The following is a 12,536-nucleotide window of genomic DNA, read 5'->3' as shown; positions in this document are numbered from 1 at the left end:
AACGACAAAGCGACTTCTTATCCGACGACTCTCAGCATTTCTCACTCCTATCACAGTGATTTTCCACAGAATAGTTTGGAAATATTACTTGAACGACGGTCGCTAGCCTTTCAATATGGCTGCTGGCAATGCATTGTGGGATACTTAAGCTAAAAATCCTTAAATAGTTGACAAATCTAGTCACGTGGTTCCAACATGACTCTGAATACTTGACCAGACTCTCCCTTCATATGAATGAACACAAACAACATTAGCATACCACTCAAAAAGGTTCATTATATCTTCTTATTCATACACTTTTTAAAATGTTCTTGTAATCAGACCATTTTTTCAGTATATTAAATGGAATCTTTACCTTTATGGCAGTCAAAACTACTATTACTGTTCATCGACAACCGACACACACCAGCCATTATCTACTCTGGACCTCTGAACATCCCACAGCACACAAACTATGGCACTCTTTGAACGGGCCAACATCATAACAGAAGAAAAGAATCCACTCAAAAACTGCTAATATCCAACCTGGGCCATCAAAAAAGGCGAACAACAAGTAAAATTAAAGCTGCAAGCAGCGTTGGTCGGGCCCGCATATTTGACAGGTGCTAGTCCTAAGTGTCCCAATACTTTTGTCAATTTTTAGTCCTAAGTGTCCCAATACTTTTGTCAAGTTGTAGTCCTAAGTGTCCCAATACTTTTGTCCAGTGTAGGTGTCCCAATACTTTTGTCCAGTGGTAGTCCTAAGTGTCCCAATACTTTTGTTCAGTGGTAGTCCTAAGTGTCCCAATACTTTTGTCTAGTCTACCTACCTTCTCTGCATTGTGTGCTCACGCTGGTGCATCCTGCTTTTAAGCAGCCATCTTGAGAAAAGAGCAGTGCAGCAGCATCAGCGCAGCGGTTCTTTGAAGGCTCATAAAATCAAAACCGGAGCAGTTATCAAAACTCTGTTCCATACTTTTAATCAGAAGGGTTCAATCCCTCTCCTGTGTTAGTTTGAAGCCGAAACAACAAACGTGCTCAGAGGCGATAATGATTGAAGACAGGTGACCGGTTTTTACAAAAATTTTGTTTTGAAGGGGGAATTGCAAACTTCCTGTAGATTTTTGCTGAAGGATGTCAATGAATGAAATGTAGGTCTAAGTAAGACCTACATTGAGGTTTTTGTTTCATGTCTTCCCAGTGGGAGTTACAGGCAGTTTTGTAATTTCTTTCTTCCGAGGAGCAGTTTCTTCTGCGTTTTATTCAAAAATTGCACAATTTTGAGATTTGGGGTTAGGTTTTTATTAGATGGCAATTTTTGCCAGTCCTGATGTGTGTGTTCAGTTTGGTGAGTTTTGAAGCATGTTAAGGGGGTCAAATTACAGCTCAAAGAGGCAAAAGTGACTGTTTTGAGTACATTTTTGTCTTGAAAGGGGAATTGCCAACTTCCTGTTGATTTTTGCCCGAGGATGTACAATTATGAAATCTAGGTCTAAATCAGACCTACATAGAATTTTTTGTTTCATGTCTCTCCGACCTTCCTAATGGGAGTTACAGGCAGTTTAGTTTTTTTTCCCTAGGGGGCGCTAGAGCGCAATTTTGAGTTTTTGGGTTCGTTTTTTTTATTAAAAGGCAATTTTTGCAAGTCCTGATGTGTGGGTCAAATACGGTGAGTTTTGAAGCATGTTAAGTGGGTCAAATTACAGTTTAATGTGGCGGCGGAAGAAAAAAAAAATAAAAATAAAACCTTACAAATTCAATAGGGTCCTCTGTCCCATTGTAAAAGGACTCCCTGTGGGAGTCCTTTTACAATGGGCCATGCGGGCCCTAAAAAACAAGGAAAAGGGAACAAAGAAGAAACCCAAATAAAAACCTGAATTAACACAACAGTTCAACCTCACACAAAAACAAGACAGTTACTTGTACATCCAAAAGACAAAATAGAACAAGACAAGAAATGCAACATAATTTACGAAATCCCGTGTAAATCATGCAAAAAAAAAAATCATACATGAGAGAAACAGTGAGGACATTCAAACCCAAGGAAGAAAGAACATCAGAAATAATGCAAAAAAGAGACAACTGGAAGGTTGGCAAGAAGCCTAAAACAAAAGTCCGACCAGGAGATCTTAAAATCAGCCATATCAGATCATTGCAAAATAAACAACCACATCATGGACCGGGACAACGGCAAAATCATCGGCACAGAAAGTAACAAATTCAAACGATGGATTAAGGAGGCGATGGAACTAAGGAAGCGGCCCAAGGAAACCATCAACCGGGATGAGGGAGCATACCTGGGACTCCCTCCTCCATTAAGCATCAAGCGGCGGAGGAGCGGGGGATGGGAGCCAACCAGGTAGACTTGTAGATGACAGTCGAAACATGTCAGGTAAAGATTCCATCTACTGATCCTGAATGGGATTGTGCTGAAAATTTTAATTTCCCTTTGCGGATTAATAAAGTATTTCTGATTCTGATTCTAGCTTGGATTGTTTCCCTGGCTTGGAGACGCTCCCGAAGGACAGTGCGGCGAAAACACAACAAAACTCCCTTCTTGTCTCTCATGGACACACACCTGTTGTTGTTGACTTTGGACTGACTATCGGCTGCACGACATCACATGCATCCACAAAAAATATACGCCACACACACATACCCCACCCCCAATCCAACGCCCTTGACGCAAATCCCGTAGGGGTGATGGACGGCTGGGCAGCACCTGAGAGCTGCAGCCTTACACCATGGCCCCCCACTCCCCTCTGTTGCTAGATATTGTATGTTGTAATATGTATATGTGCTTTGCTATGGAGGTTTTTTCCCCACTCCAGACTGGGCCCCCTCAGGAGCCCAGTCTAGATTGTATTTTTTTTTTTTTTACTCATTCTTCCCCAGCGTTGACCTTTTTCCCATTTTGTTTGTCTAATCTTGAACGGGTTTGTGCTGAAAACAAAGTTTCGTTGCACTTGTGCAATGACAATAAAGACCTACCATGAATTTTTAACGTGGACCCCGACTTAAACAAGTTTAAAAACGTATTCCGGTGTTACCATTTAGTGGTCCATTGTATGGAATATGTACTGTACTGTGCAATCTACTAATACAAGTTTAAATCAATCAAACAAACCTGCCTACCTACCTGAAGAAGACTGCAGACGACAGTTGCAGTGACGTGCAGTCATTGGAGGCAGGTGAGGCGGGGCCTCACCTGCCATCATGGAAAGAAAAAAAATGTAAAAAGAAAAAAAAAAAAATTAAATTGTTATATGTATCCAGTGATTATACTATAGAGTTATTTTCCATTTAACTTCACCAGTTTTAGGTTATCTTTATTCAAAATCGCTGAATTTTCACATTTGCCGTTCAAATACTGAGAAGAGACGGTGCGGTGAACAGCAGCCAGTTGAGGCACGTCACTCAGTGCCTCAACATGGATTCCGGGCTCGGCTAACTGCTGGCCTGCTGTGCAGTGAGACTGTATTGCTATATGAACTATATTATACATTTCCATAGTTTAGTTAGCTGAGGTATATAATGTACAGTGTATTTTGTCAACAACTGTATGTGTGCAACGTATTTCTTGTGCTGAGCAATCATAAAACGGCTGCAAAAGACGCACTGGCTGAGGCTCGCCTCCTGCACCCCCGCCGTAGAATTGTTGTATCAACTAAAGCCCACACTTAAACTTTCCACGTGCAAGATTGAATCTATTTAAAAAAGTTATTTCATAAGAAGCCAAAAAGTGCAAAAACAGTAATGTTCGTGTTGGAGGAGTTGTGAATGACTGCAGGGCCACAACATTAGGTACACCTGCAGACTGCAGGGGTACCTAATTCACAACTCCTCCAACATGAACATTATTGTTTTTGCACTTTTTGGCTTCTTATTAAATAACTTTTGTAACCTATTTTTATGGGCTTTCCTATTTGTGATGTTAAGTTCCTGTTATGCGCTGTTATACGGTATATGCCTTGAGCTCTTATTTTGAAGGCGCCAAGAGCGGAAGTGATGACATGTTGTAGTGGAGCGTAGGTTTGTGAAAGAAGGTAAATAAAGTGGTCCTCGTGTAAACTAGAGCCTCCGTGTTTGCTATTTTGTAGTTTCATACAGTATAGGCGACATTTATAAACCCTCGGTTACACTTTTTTAAATAGATTCAATCTTGCACGTGGAAAGTTTAAGTGAGGGCTTTAGTTGTGGACTTCATTTATAAGTAAAGGTAAGACCATAATAACGTTTTTTTAATTAAATGTGCTTTTTTGTGTGCTACAGTTTGTATGTGTAAAGTTAAAGTTAAGTTAAAGTAGCAATGATTGTCACACACACACTAGGTGTAATGAAATTTGTCCTCTGCATTTGACCCATCCCCTTGTTCACCCCCTGGGAAGTGAGGGGAGCAGTGGGCAGCAGTGGCGTCGCGCCCAGGAATCATTTTTGGTGATTTAACCCCCAATTCCAAGCCTTGATGCTGAGTGCCAAGCAGGGAAGAATGCTGGTATGAGCTTTTAAACATAACCCGTTAACTGCTGCCAATCAAATGGTGAATAAGATACTCTTTAGGGTTCATATGTTTGTAAATCTGACTGTGATGAAGTCAATATACCAAAAAAAATGGTCTGATTCCAAGAACATTTAAAAAATAACATTAATATACTGATGATGGATGATTCAATGTGTGTTTGAAAGGACAAAGAAAATAATAAAAGACTCCTATTTGAGTTATAAAAAAAAAAACTGCAAGGGTTTTTGGCAAACCATAAAAAAAAACACAATCTTAAATTCATGTGAACGCACCAATCGGCTGCTTTCCTTATAGTGTGTGTGTTATTAAGAGACTGGCGAGCACTAGCAGCAAGCCGCCAGCAGAGGGCGCAGTCGAGTCATGACCCGCAGCCATGCCGGCCTGCCTGCACTTTACCTGCCACCATCTCTCAGGGCGGAGAAACCTTCTCACTTTTCCTCACCGAGGAGGAGCCTCCAGTGCGGCTAAAACGTGCAGGCAAGGTTTCCCTTCACCTTCTTCATGTGAGACTTCCAGCGATGCCGAACGCAGGTCCAGACTTCCCAGGACGGACCCCCAAGTGACCTCTTGACATCCCTCGGAGAAAGGACATCCTCCGGCAGGTAAGACGCCTGGGCGCCTGTGGAATGTTGGGACGGATTTCTGCAAGACTTTGGGAAATTCCAGAGCATTCGGTTTTTGGCTGAATTACTAATTGATGCGATTGTGGCGAGCCTCCACGGGTGAGGTGATGTTTGAGTGAGGGACCAGCCAAAGTTTGTTGGCTGACTCCAAAGAAGGGATTATGTGTGTGAAGCTGCGTGTCGCTGCAACGTTTGCAGGTTTCAGCACTCAGACTTGTTTCGCAGTCTGTCTTTGTTTGAAGAGAGTCTGCAGAAGTTGACTTAGTTCTCCCGGATCGTCTCCTTTCAATGGCGGCTAATTAGTCGCACGGGAGAGTGCTCCTCCAAGTCTTCTCGGGGCTCGCACACCTTCCTCCCGTCTGCATAATTGTTTTCATGGTGCCGCCCGACCGCCCCCGGGGGGAACAAGTCCTGCCCGCAGACTGGGAGCCGGGCCCGGCAAGGGGACAAGCCGGGTCCTGCAGAGCTTCTGAAGTCTGCCGGCTGGCTTTGAACTGCAGCTGCTGGAGGTGGAAAGAAGTCTGTACGCATCCTCACACACACACACCTCTCTTCCTACCCGCAGACCCCCGAGCCGCCATGAAGTCTTTCATGTTCACAGGTAGACTCCAAAGGCGCCCAGAAGAAGACAGGGGTGTCATCTTCAAAGGACGTTTAACATCTTCTTGGAGGATGAAAGTGACAGAACGAACCCACAAAAGGAAGTCCCGTCCTCGGTCTGATTGAAAACGACTTTACGACTTGCTTTATGCTAAATTCACGTAATAAGGCGGTTTAGTGGCGGCATGTGTTTCCTCGTATGCTACATGTCAGAAGTGTTTCCCATCCAGAGAGAAATTTATAGAGCTCCAGGGGCCCGTTTATGCTTCACACATCTAAGACGTCGTTCAAGCAGCATTAGATGCGGACGTGAAGATAATTCAGCTCATTTGCTCGGTATATGTTTAATTAAAGACACATCTCTTTAAGTGCCGGAACAGTTCCCACTCTGACTTTGTGCTCAATAGAACATCCTCAACACAGCTGGAAGTCAATTGCCCGGTTTGATTCATGAAATGGTTTGAAGGATTTCTTAGGACAACAATCCTCACAATACTAAAATATCAAACTTTTTTAAAATTCAGTAGCTCAATAAACCATAGATGCTAATGTGTTGGAAACCCAGGTTAGTGTTGTCTTTAGAATAATCCATGTGACCGTTTAATAATCGATATCTTTCAGATTTTTGATTCATGAAATGGTTTGAAGGATTTCTTAGGACAACAATCGTCACAAAACTAAAATATTAAACTTTTTTTAAATTCAGTAGCTCAATATACCATACTTGCCAATGTGTTGAAAACCCAAGCTAGTGTTGTCTTTAGAATAATCCATGTGACCGTTTAATAATCGATATCTTTCAGATTTTTGATTTATGAAATTGTTCGAAAGATTTCTTAGAACAACAGTCCTCACAATACTAAAACATGGGACTTTTGAAAATTCAGTAGCTCAATAAACCATAGATGCTAATGTGTTGGAAACCCAGGCTAGTGTTGTCTTTAGAATAATCCATGTGACCGTTTAATAATCGATATCTTTCAGATTTTTGATTTATGAAATTGTTCAAAGGATTTCTTAGAACAACAATCCTCACAATACTAAAATATGGAACTTGTTAAAATTCAGTAGCTCAATAAACCATAGATGCTAATGTGTTGGAAACCCAGGCTAGTGTTGTCTTTAGAATAATCCATGTGACCGTTTAATAATCGATATCTTTCAGATTTTTGATTCATGAAATGGTTTGAGGGATTTCTTAAGACAACAATCCTCACAATACTAAAATATTCAACTTTTTAAAATTTATTAAACTCATCAAGTTAGCATGTAAGAGCCCAATAAACCGTAAATGCTAATGTGTTGGAAACCCAGGCTAGTGTTGTCTTTAGAATAATCCATGTGACCGTTTAATAATCGATATCTTTCAGATTTTTGATTCATGAAATGGTTTGAGGGATTTCTCAGGACAACAATCCTCACAATACTAAAATATAAGACTTTTTAAAATTCAGTAGCTCAATAAACCATAGATGCTAATGTGTTGGAAACCCAGGCTAGTGTTGTCTTTAGAATAATCCATGTGACCATTTAATGATCGATATCTTTCAGATTTTTGATTCATGAAATAGTTTAAAGGATTTCTTAGGACAACAATCCTCACAATACTAAAATATTAAACTTTTTTAAATTCATTAAACTCATCAAGTTAGCATGTAGGAGCCCAATAAACCATAAATGCTAATGTGTTGGAAACCCAGGCTAGTGTTGTCTTTAGAATAATCCATGTGACCGTTTAATAATCGATATATTTCCGATTTTTAATTCATGAAATGGTTTGAAGGATTTCTTAAGACAACAATCCTCACAATACTAAAATATAAGACTTTTTAAAATTCAGTAGCTCAATAAACCATAGATGCTAATGTGTTGGAAACCCAGGTTAGTGTTGTCTTTAGAATAATCCATGTGACTCTTTATTAATCAATATCTTTCAGATTTTTGATTCATGGAATGGTTTGAGGGATTTCTTAGGACAACAATCCTCACAATACTAAAATATTAAACTTTTTAAAAATTCAGTAGCTCAATAAACCATAGATGCTATTTTGTTGGAAACCCTTGCTAGTGTTGTCTTTAGAATAATCCATGTGACTGTTTAATAATCGATATATTTCCGATTTTTAATTCATGAAATGGTTTGAAGGATTTTTTAAGACAGCAATCCTCACAATACTAAAATATAAAACTTTTTAAAATTCAGTAGCTCAATAAACCATAGATGCTAATGTGTTGGAAACCCAGGCTAGTGTTGTCTTTAGAATAATCCATGTGACCATTTAATGATAAATATATTTCAGATTTTTGATTCATGAAATGGTTTGAAGGATTTCTTAGGACAACAATCTTCACAAAACTAAAATATTAAACTTTTTTTAAATTCAGTAGCTCAATATATCATACTTGCCAATGTGTTGAAAACCCAAGCTAGTGTTGTCTTTAGAATAATCCATGTGACCGTTTAATAATCGATATCTTTCAGATTTTTGATTCATGAAATTGTTCGAAGGATTTTTATTAGGACAACAATACTAAAACATGGGCCTTTTTAAAATTCAGTAGCTCAATAAACCATAGATGCTAATGTGTTGGAAACCCAGGTTAGTGTTGTCTTTAGAATAATCCATGTGACCGTTTAATAATCGATATATTTCAGATTTTTGATTCATGAAATAGTTTAAAGGATTTCTTAGGATGACAATCCTCACAAAACTATGATATGCAACTTTTTAAAGTTCATTAAGTTCATCAAATTAGCATGTAGTAGCTCAATAAACTATAGATGCTAATGTGTTGGAAACCCAGGCTAGTGTTGTCTTTAGAATAATCCATGTGACCGTTTAATAATCGAAATATTTCAGATTTGTAATTTTTGAAAGAGTTTGAAGGATTTCTTAGGACAACAATCCTCACAAACTTTTTAAAGTTCCTTATTTTGTCAAGTTAGCATGTAAGGGCTCAATAAACCATCGATGCTAATGTGTTGGAAACCCAGGCTAGTGTTGTCTTTAGAATAATCCATGTGACCCTTTATTAATCAATATCTTTCAGATTTTTGATTCATGGAATGGTTTGAAGGATTTCTTAAGACAACAATCCTCACAATACTAAAATATGGGACTTTTTAAAGTTCTTTATTTTATCAAGTTAGCATGTAGGGGCTCAATAAACCATAGATGCTAATGTGTTGGAAACCCAGGCTAGTGTTGCCTTTAGAATAATCCATGTGACCGTTTAATAATCGATATATTTCAGCTTTTTAATTTATGAAATGGTTTGAAGGATTTCTTAAGACAACAATCCTCACAATACTAAAATATGGGACTTTTTAAAATTCAGTAGCTCAATAAACCATAGATGCTAATGTGTTGGAAACCCAGGCTAGTGTTGTCTTTAGAATAATCCATGTGACCGTTTAATAATCGATATCTTTCAGATTTTTGATTCATGAAATGGTTTGAAGGATTTCTTAGGACAACAATCCTCACAATACTAAAATATTCAACTTTTTAAAGTTCCTTATTTTATTAAGTTAGCATGTAGGGGCTCAATAAACCATAGATGCTAATGTTTTGGAAACCCAGGCTAGTGTTGTCTTTAGAATAATCCATGTGACTGTTTAATAATTGATATCTTTCAGATTTTTGATTCATGAAATGGTTTGAGGGATTTCTTAGGACAACAATCCTCACAATACTAAAATATTAAACTTTTAAAAAATTCAGTAGCTCAATATACCATACTTGCCAATGTGTTGAAAACCCAAGCTAGTGTTGTTTTTAGAATAATCCATGTGACCGTTTAATAATCGATATCTTTCAGATTTTTGATTTATGAAATTGTTCGAAGTATTTCTTAGGACAACAATCCTCACAATACTACAATATGGGACTTTTTAAAATTCAGTAGCTCAATAAACCATACATGCTAATGTGTTAGAAACCCAGGCTAGTGTTGTTTTTAGAATAATCCATGTGACGGTTTAATAATCGATATCTTTCAGATTTTTGATTTATGAAATTGTTCGAAGGATTTCTTAGAACAACAATCCTCACAATACTAAAATATGGGACTTTTTAAAATTCAGTAGCTCAATAAACCATAGATGCTAATGTGTTGGAAACCCTGACTCGTGTTGTCTTTAGAATAATCCATGTGACCGTTTAATAATCGATATCTTTCAGGTTTTTGATTCATGAAATGGTTTGAAGGATTTCTTAGGACAACAATCCTCACAAAACTAAAATATTAAACTTTTTAAAAATTCAGTAGCTCAATAAACCATACTTGCCAATGTGTTGAAAACCCAGGCTAGTGTTGTCTTTAGAATAATCCATGTGACCGTTTAATAATCGATATCTTTCAGATTTTTGATTTATGAAATTGTTCGAAGGATTTCTTAGAACAACAATCCTCACAATACTAAAATATAAGACTTTTTAAAATTCAGTAGCTCAATAAACCATAGATGCTAATGTGTTGGAAACCCAGTCTAGTGTTGTCTTTAGAATAATCCATGTGACTGTTTAATAATCGATATATATCCGATTTTTAATTCATGAAATGGTTTGAAGGATTTCTTAAGACAACAATCCTCACAATACTAAAATATAAAACTTTTTAAAATTCAGTAGCTCAAAAAACCATAGATGCTAATGTGTTGGAAACCCAGGCTAGTGTTGTCTTTAGAATAATCCATGTGACCGTTTAATAATCGATATCTTTCAGATTTTTGATTTATGAAATTGTTCGAAGGATTTCTTAGAACAACAGTCCTCACAATACTAAAACATGGGACTTTTTAAAATTCAGTAGCTCAATAAACCATAGATGCTAATGTGTTGGAAACCCAGGCTAGTGTTGTCTTTAGAATAATCCATGTGACCGTTTAATGATCGATATCTTTCAGATTTTTGATTCATGATATGGTTTGAGGGATTTCTTAGGACAACAATCCTCACAATACTGAAATATAAAACTTTTAAAAATTCATTAGCTCAATAAACCATAGATGCTAATGTGTTGGAAACCCTGACCCGTGTTGTCTTTAGAATAATCGATGTGGACGTTTAATAATCAATATCTTTCAGGTTTTTGATTCATGAAATGGTTTGAAGGATTTCTTAGGACAACAATCCTCACAAAACTAAAATATTAAACTTTTTAAAGTTCCTTATTTCATCAAGTTAGCATGTAGGGGCTCAATAAACCATAGATGCTAATGTGTTGGAAACCCAGGCTACTGTTGTCTTTAGAATAATCCATGTGACCGTTTAATAATCGATATATTTCCGATTTTTAATTCATGAAATGGTTTGAAGGATTTCTTAAGACAACAATCCTCACAATACTAAAATATAAGACTTTTTAAAATTCAGTAGCTCAATAAACCATAGATGCTAATGTCTTGGAAACCCAGGTTAGTGTTGTCTTTAGAATAATCCATGTGACTCTTTATTAATCAATATCTTTCAGATTTTTGATTCATGGAATGGTTTGAGGGATTTCTTAGGACAACAATCCTCACAATACTAAAATATTAAACTTTTTAAAAATTCAGTAGCTCAATAAACCATAGATGCTATTTTGTTGGAAACCCTTGCTAGTGTTGTCTTTAGAATAATCCATGTGACTGTTTAGTAATCGATATATTTCCGATTTTTAATTCATGAAATGGTTTGAAGGATTTTTTAAGACAACAATCCTCACAATACTAAAATATAAAACTTTTTAAAATTCAGTAGCTCAATAAACCATAGTTGCTACTGTGTTGGAAACCCAGGCTAGTGTTGTCTTTAGAATAATACCTGTGACCGTTTAATAATCGATATATTTCAGTTTTTTGAGTCATGAAATGGTTTGAAGGATTTCTTAGGACAACAATCCTCACAATACTAAAATATTCAACTTTTTTAAATTCATTAAACTCATCAAGTTAGCATGTAGTAGCTCAATAAACCATAAATGCCAATGTGTTGGAAACCCAGGCTAGTGTTGTCTTTAGAATAATCCATGTGACCGTTTAATAATCGATATCTTTCAGATTTTTGATTCATGAAATGGTTTGAAGGATTTCCTAGGCCAACAATCCTCACAATACTAAAATATTCAACGATTTAAAGATAGGCTCCAGCGCCCCCCGCGACCCCGAAAGGAATAAGCGGTAGAATATGGATGGATGGATTTAAAGTTCATTATTTTATCAAGTTAGCATGTAGTAGCTCAATAAACCATAAATGCTAATGTGTTGGAAACCTAGGCTTGTGTTGTCTTTAGAATAATCCATGTGACCGTTTAATAATCGATATCTTTCAGGTTTTTGATTCATGAAATGGTTTGAAGGATTTCTTAGGACAACAATCCTCACAAAACTAAAATATTCAACTTTTTAAAGTTCCTTATTTTATTAAGTTAGCATGTAGGGGCTCAATAAACCATAGATGCTAATGTTTTGGAAACCCAGGCTAGTGTTGTCTTTAGAATAATCCATGTGACCGTTTAATGATCGATATCTTTCAGATTTTTGATTCATGATATGGTTTGAGGGATTTCTTAGGACAACAATCCTCACAATACTGAAATATAAAACTTTTAAAAATTCAGTAGCTCAATAAACCATAGATGCTAATGTGTTGGAAACCCTGACCCGTGTTGTCTTTAGAATAATCGATGTGGACGTTTAATAATCAATATCTTTCAGGTTTTTGATTCATGAAATGGTTTGAAGGATTTCTTAAGACAACAATCCTCACAATACTAAAATATTCAACTTTTTAAAATTCATTAAACTCATCAAGTTAGCATGTAAGAGC

General features: G+C 37.0%; 1 protein-coding gene across 1 annotated transcript in view; it reads left to right on the top strand.

The window, feature by feature from the left end:
* The first annotated feature begins 4,958 nt into the window (after positions 1–4,958).
* Positions 4,959–12,536, top strand: part of edar (ectodysplasin A receptor) — a 123,098-nt gene continuing 115,520 nt past the window's right edge. The window contains exon 1 of the mRNA XM_061970637.1: positions 4,959–5,103. The gene's annotated coding sequence lies outside the window, so the exon portion shown is untranslated. The remainder of the gene's footprint in view (positions 5,104–12,536) is intronic.

The sequence above is a fragment of the Nerophis lumbriciformis genome, linkage group LG13, assembly GCF_033978685.3.
Source record: "Nerophis lumbriciformis linkage group LG13, RoL_Nlum_v2.1, whole genome shotgun sequence".
Taxonomy (NCBI): Eukaryota; Metazoa; Chordata; class Actinopteri; order Syngnathiformes; family Syngnathidae; genus Nerophis; species Nerophis lumbriciformis.
The sequence above is the reverse complement of the archived record's forward strand: the minus strand, read 5'-3'. Positions and strand labels throughout refer to the sequence as shown.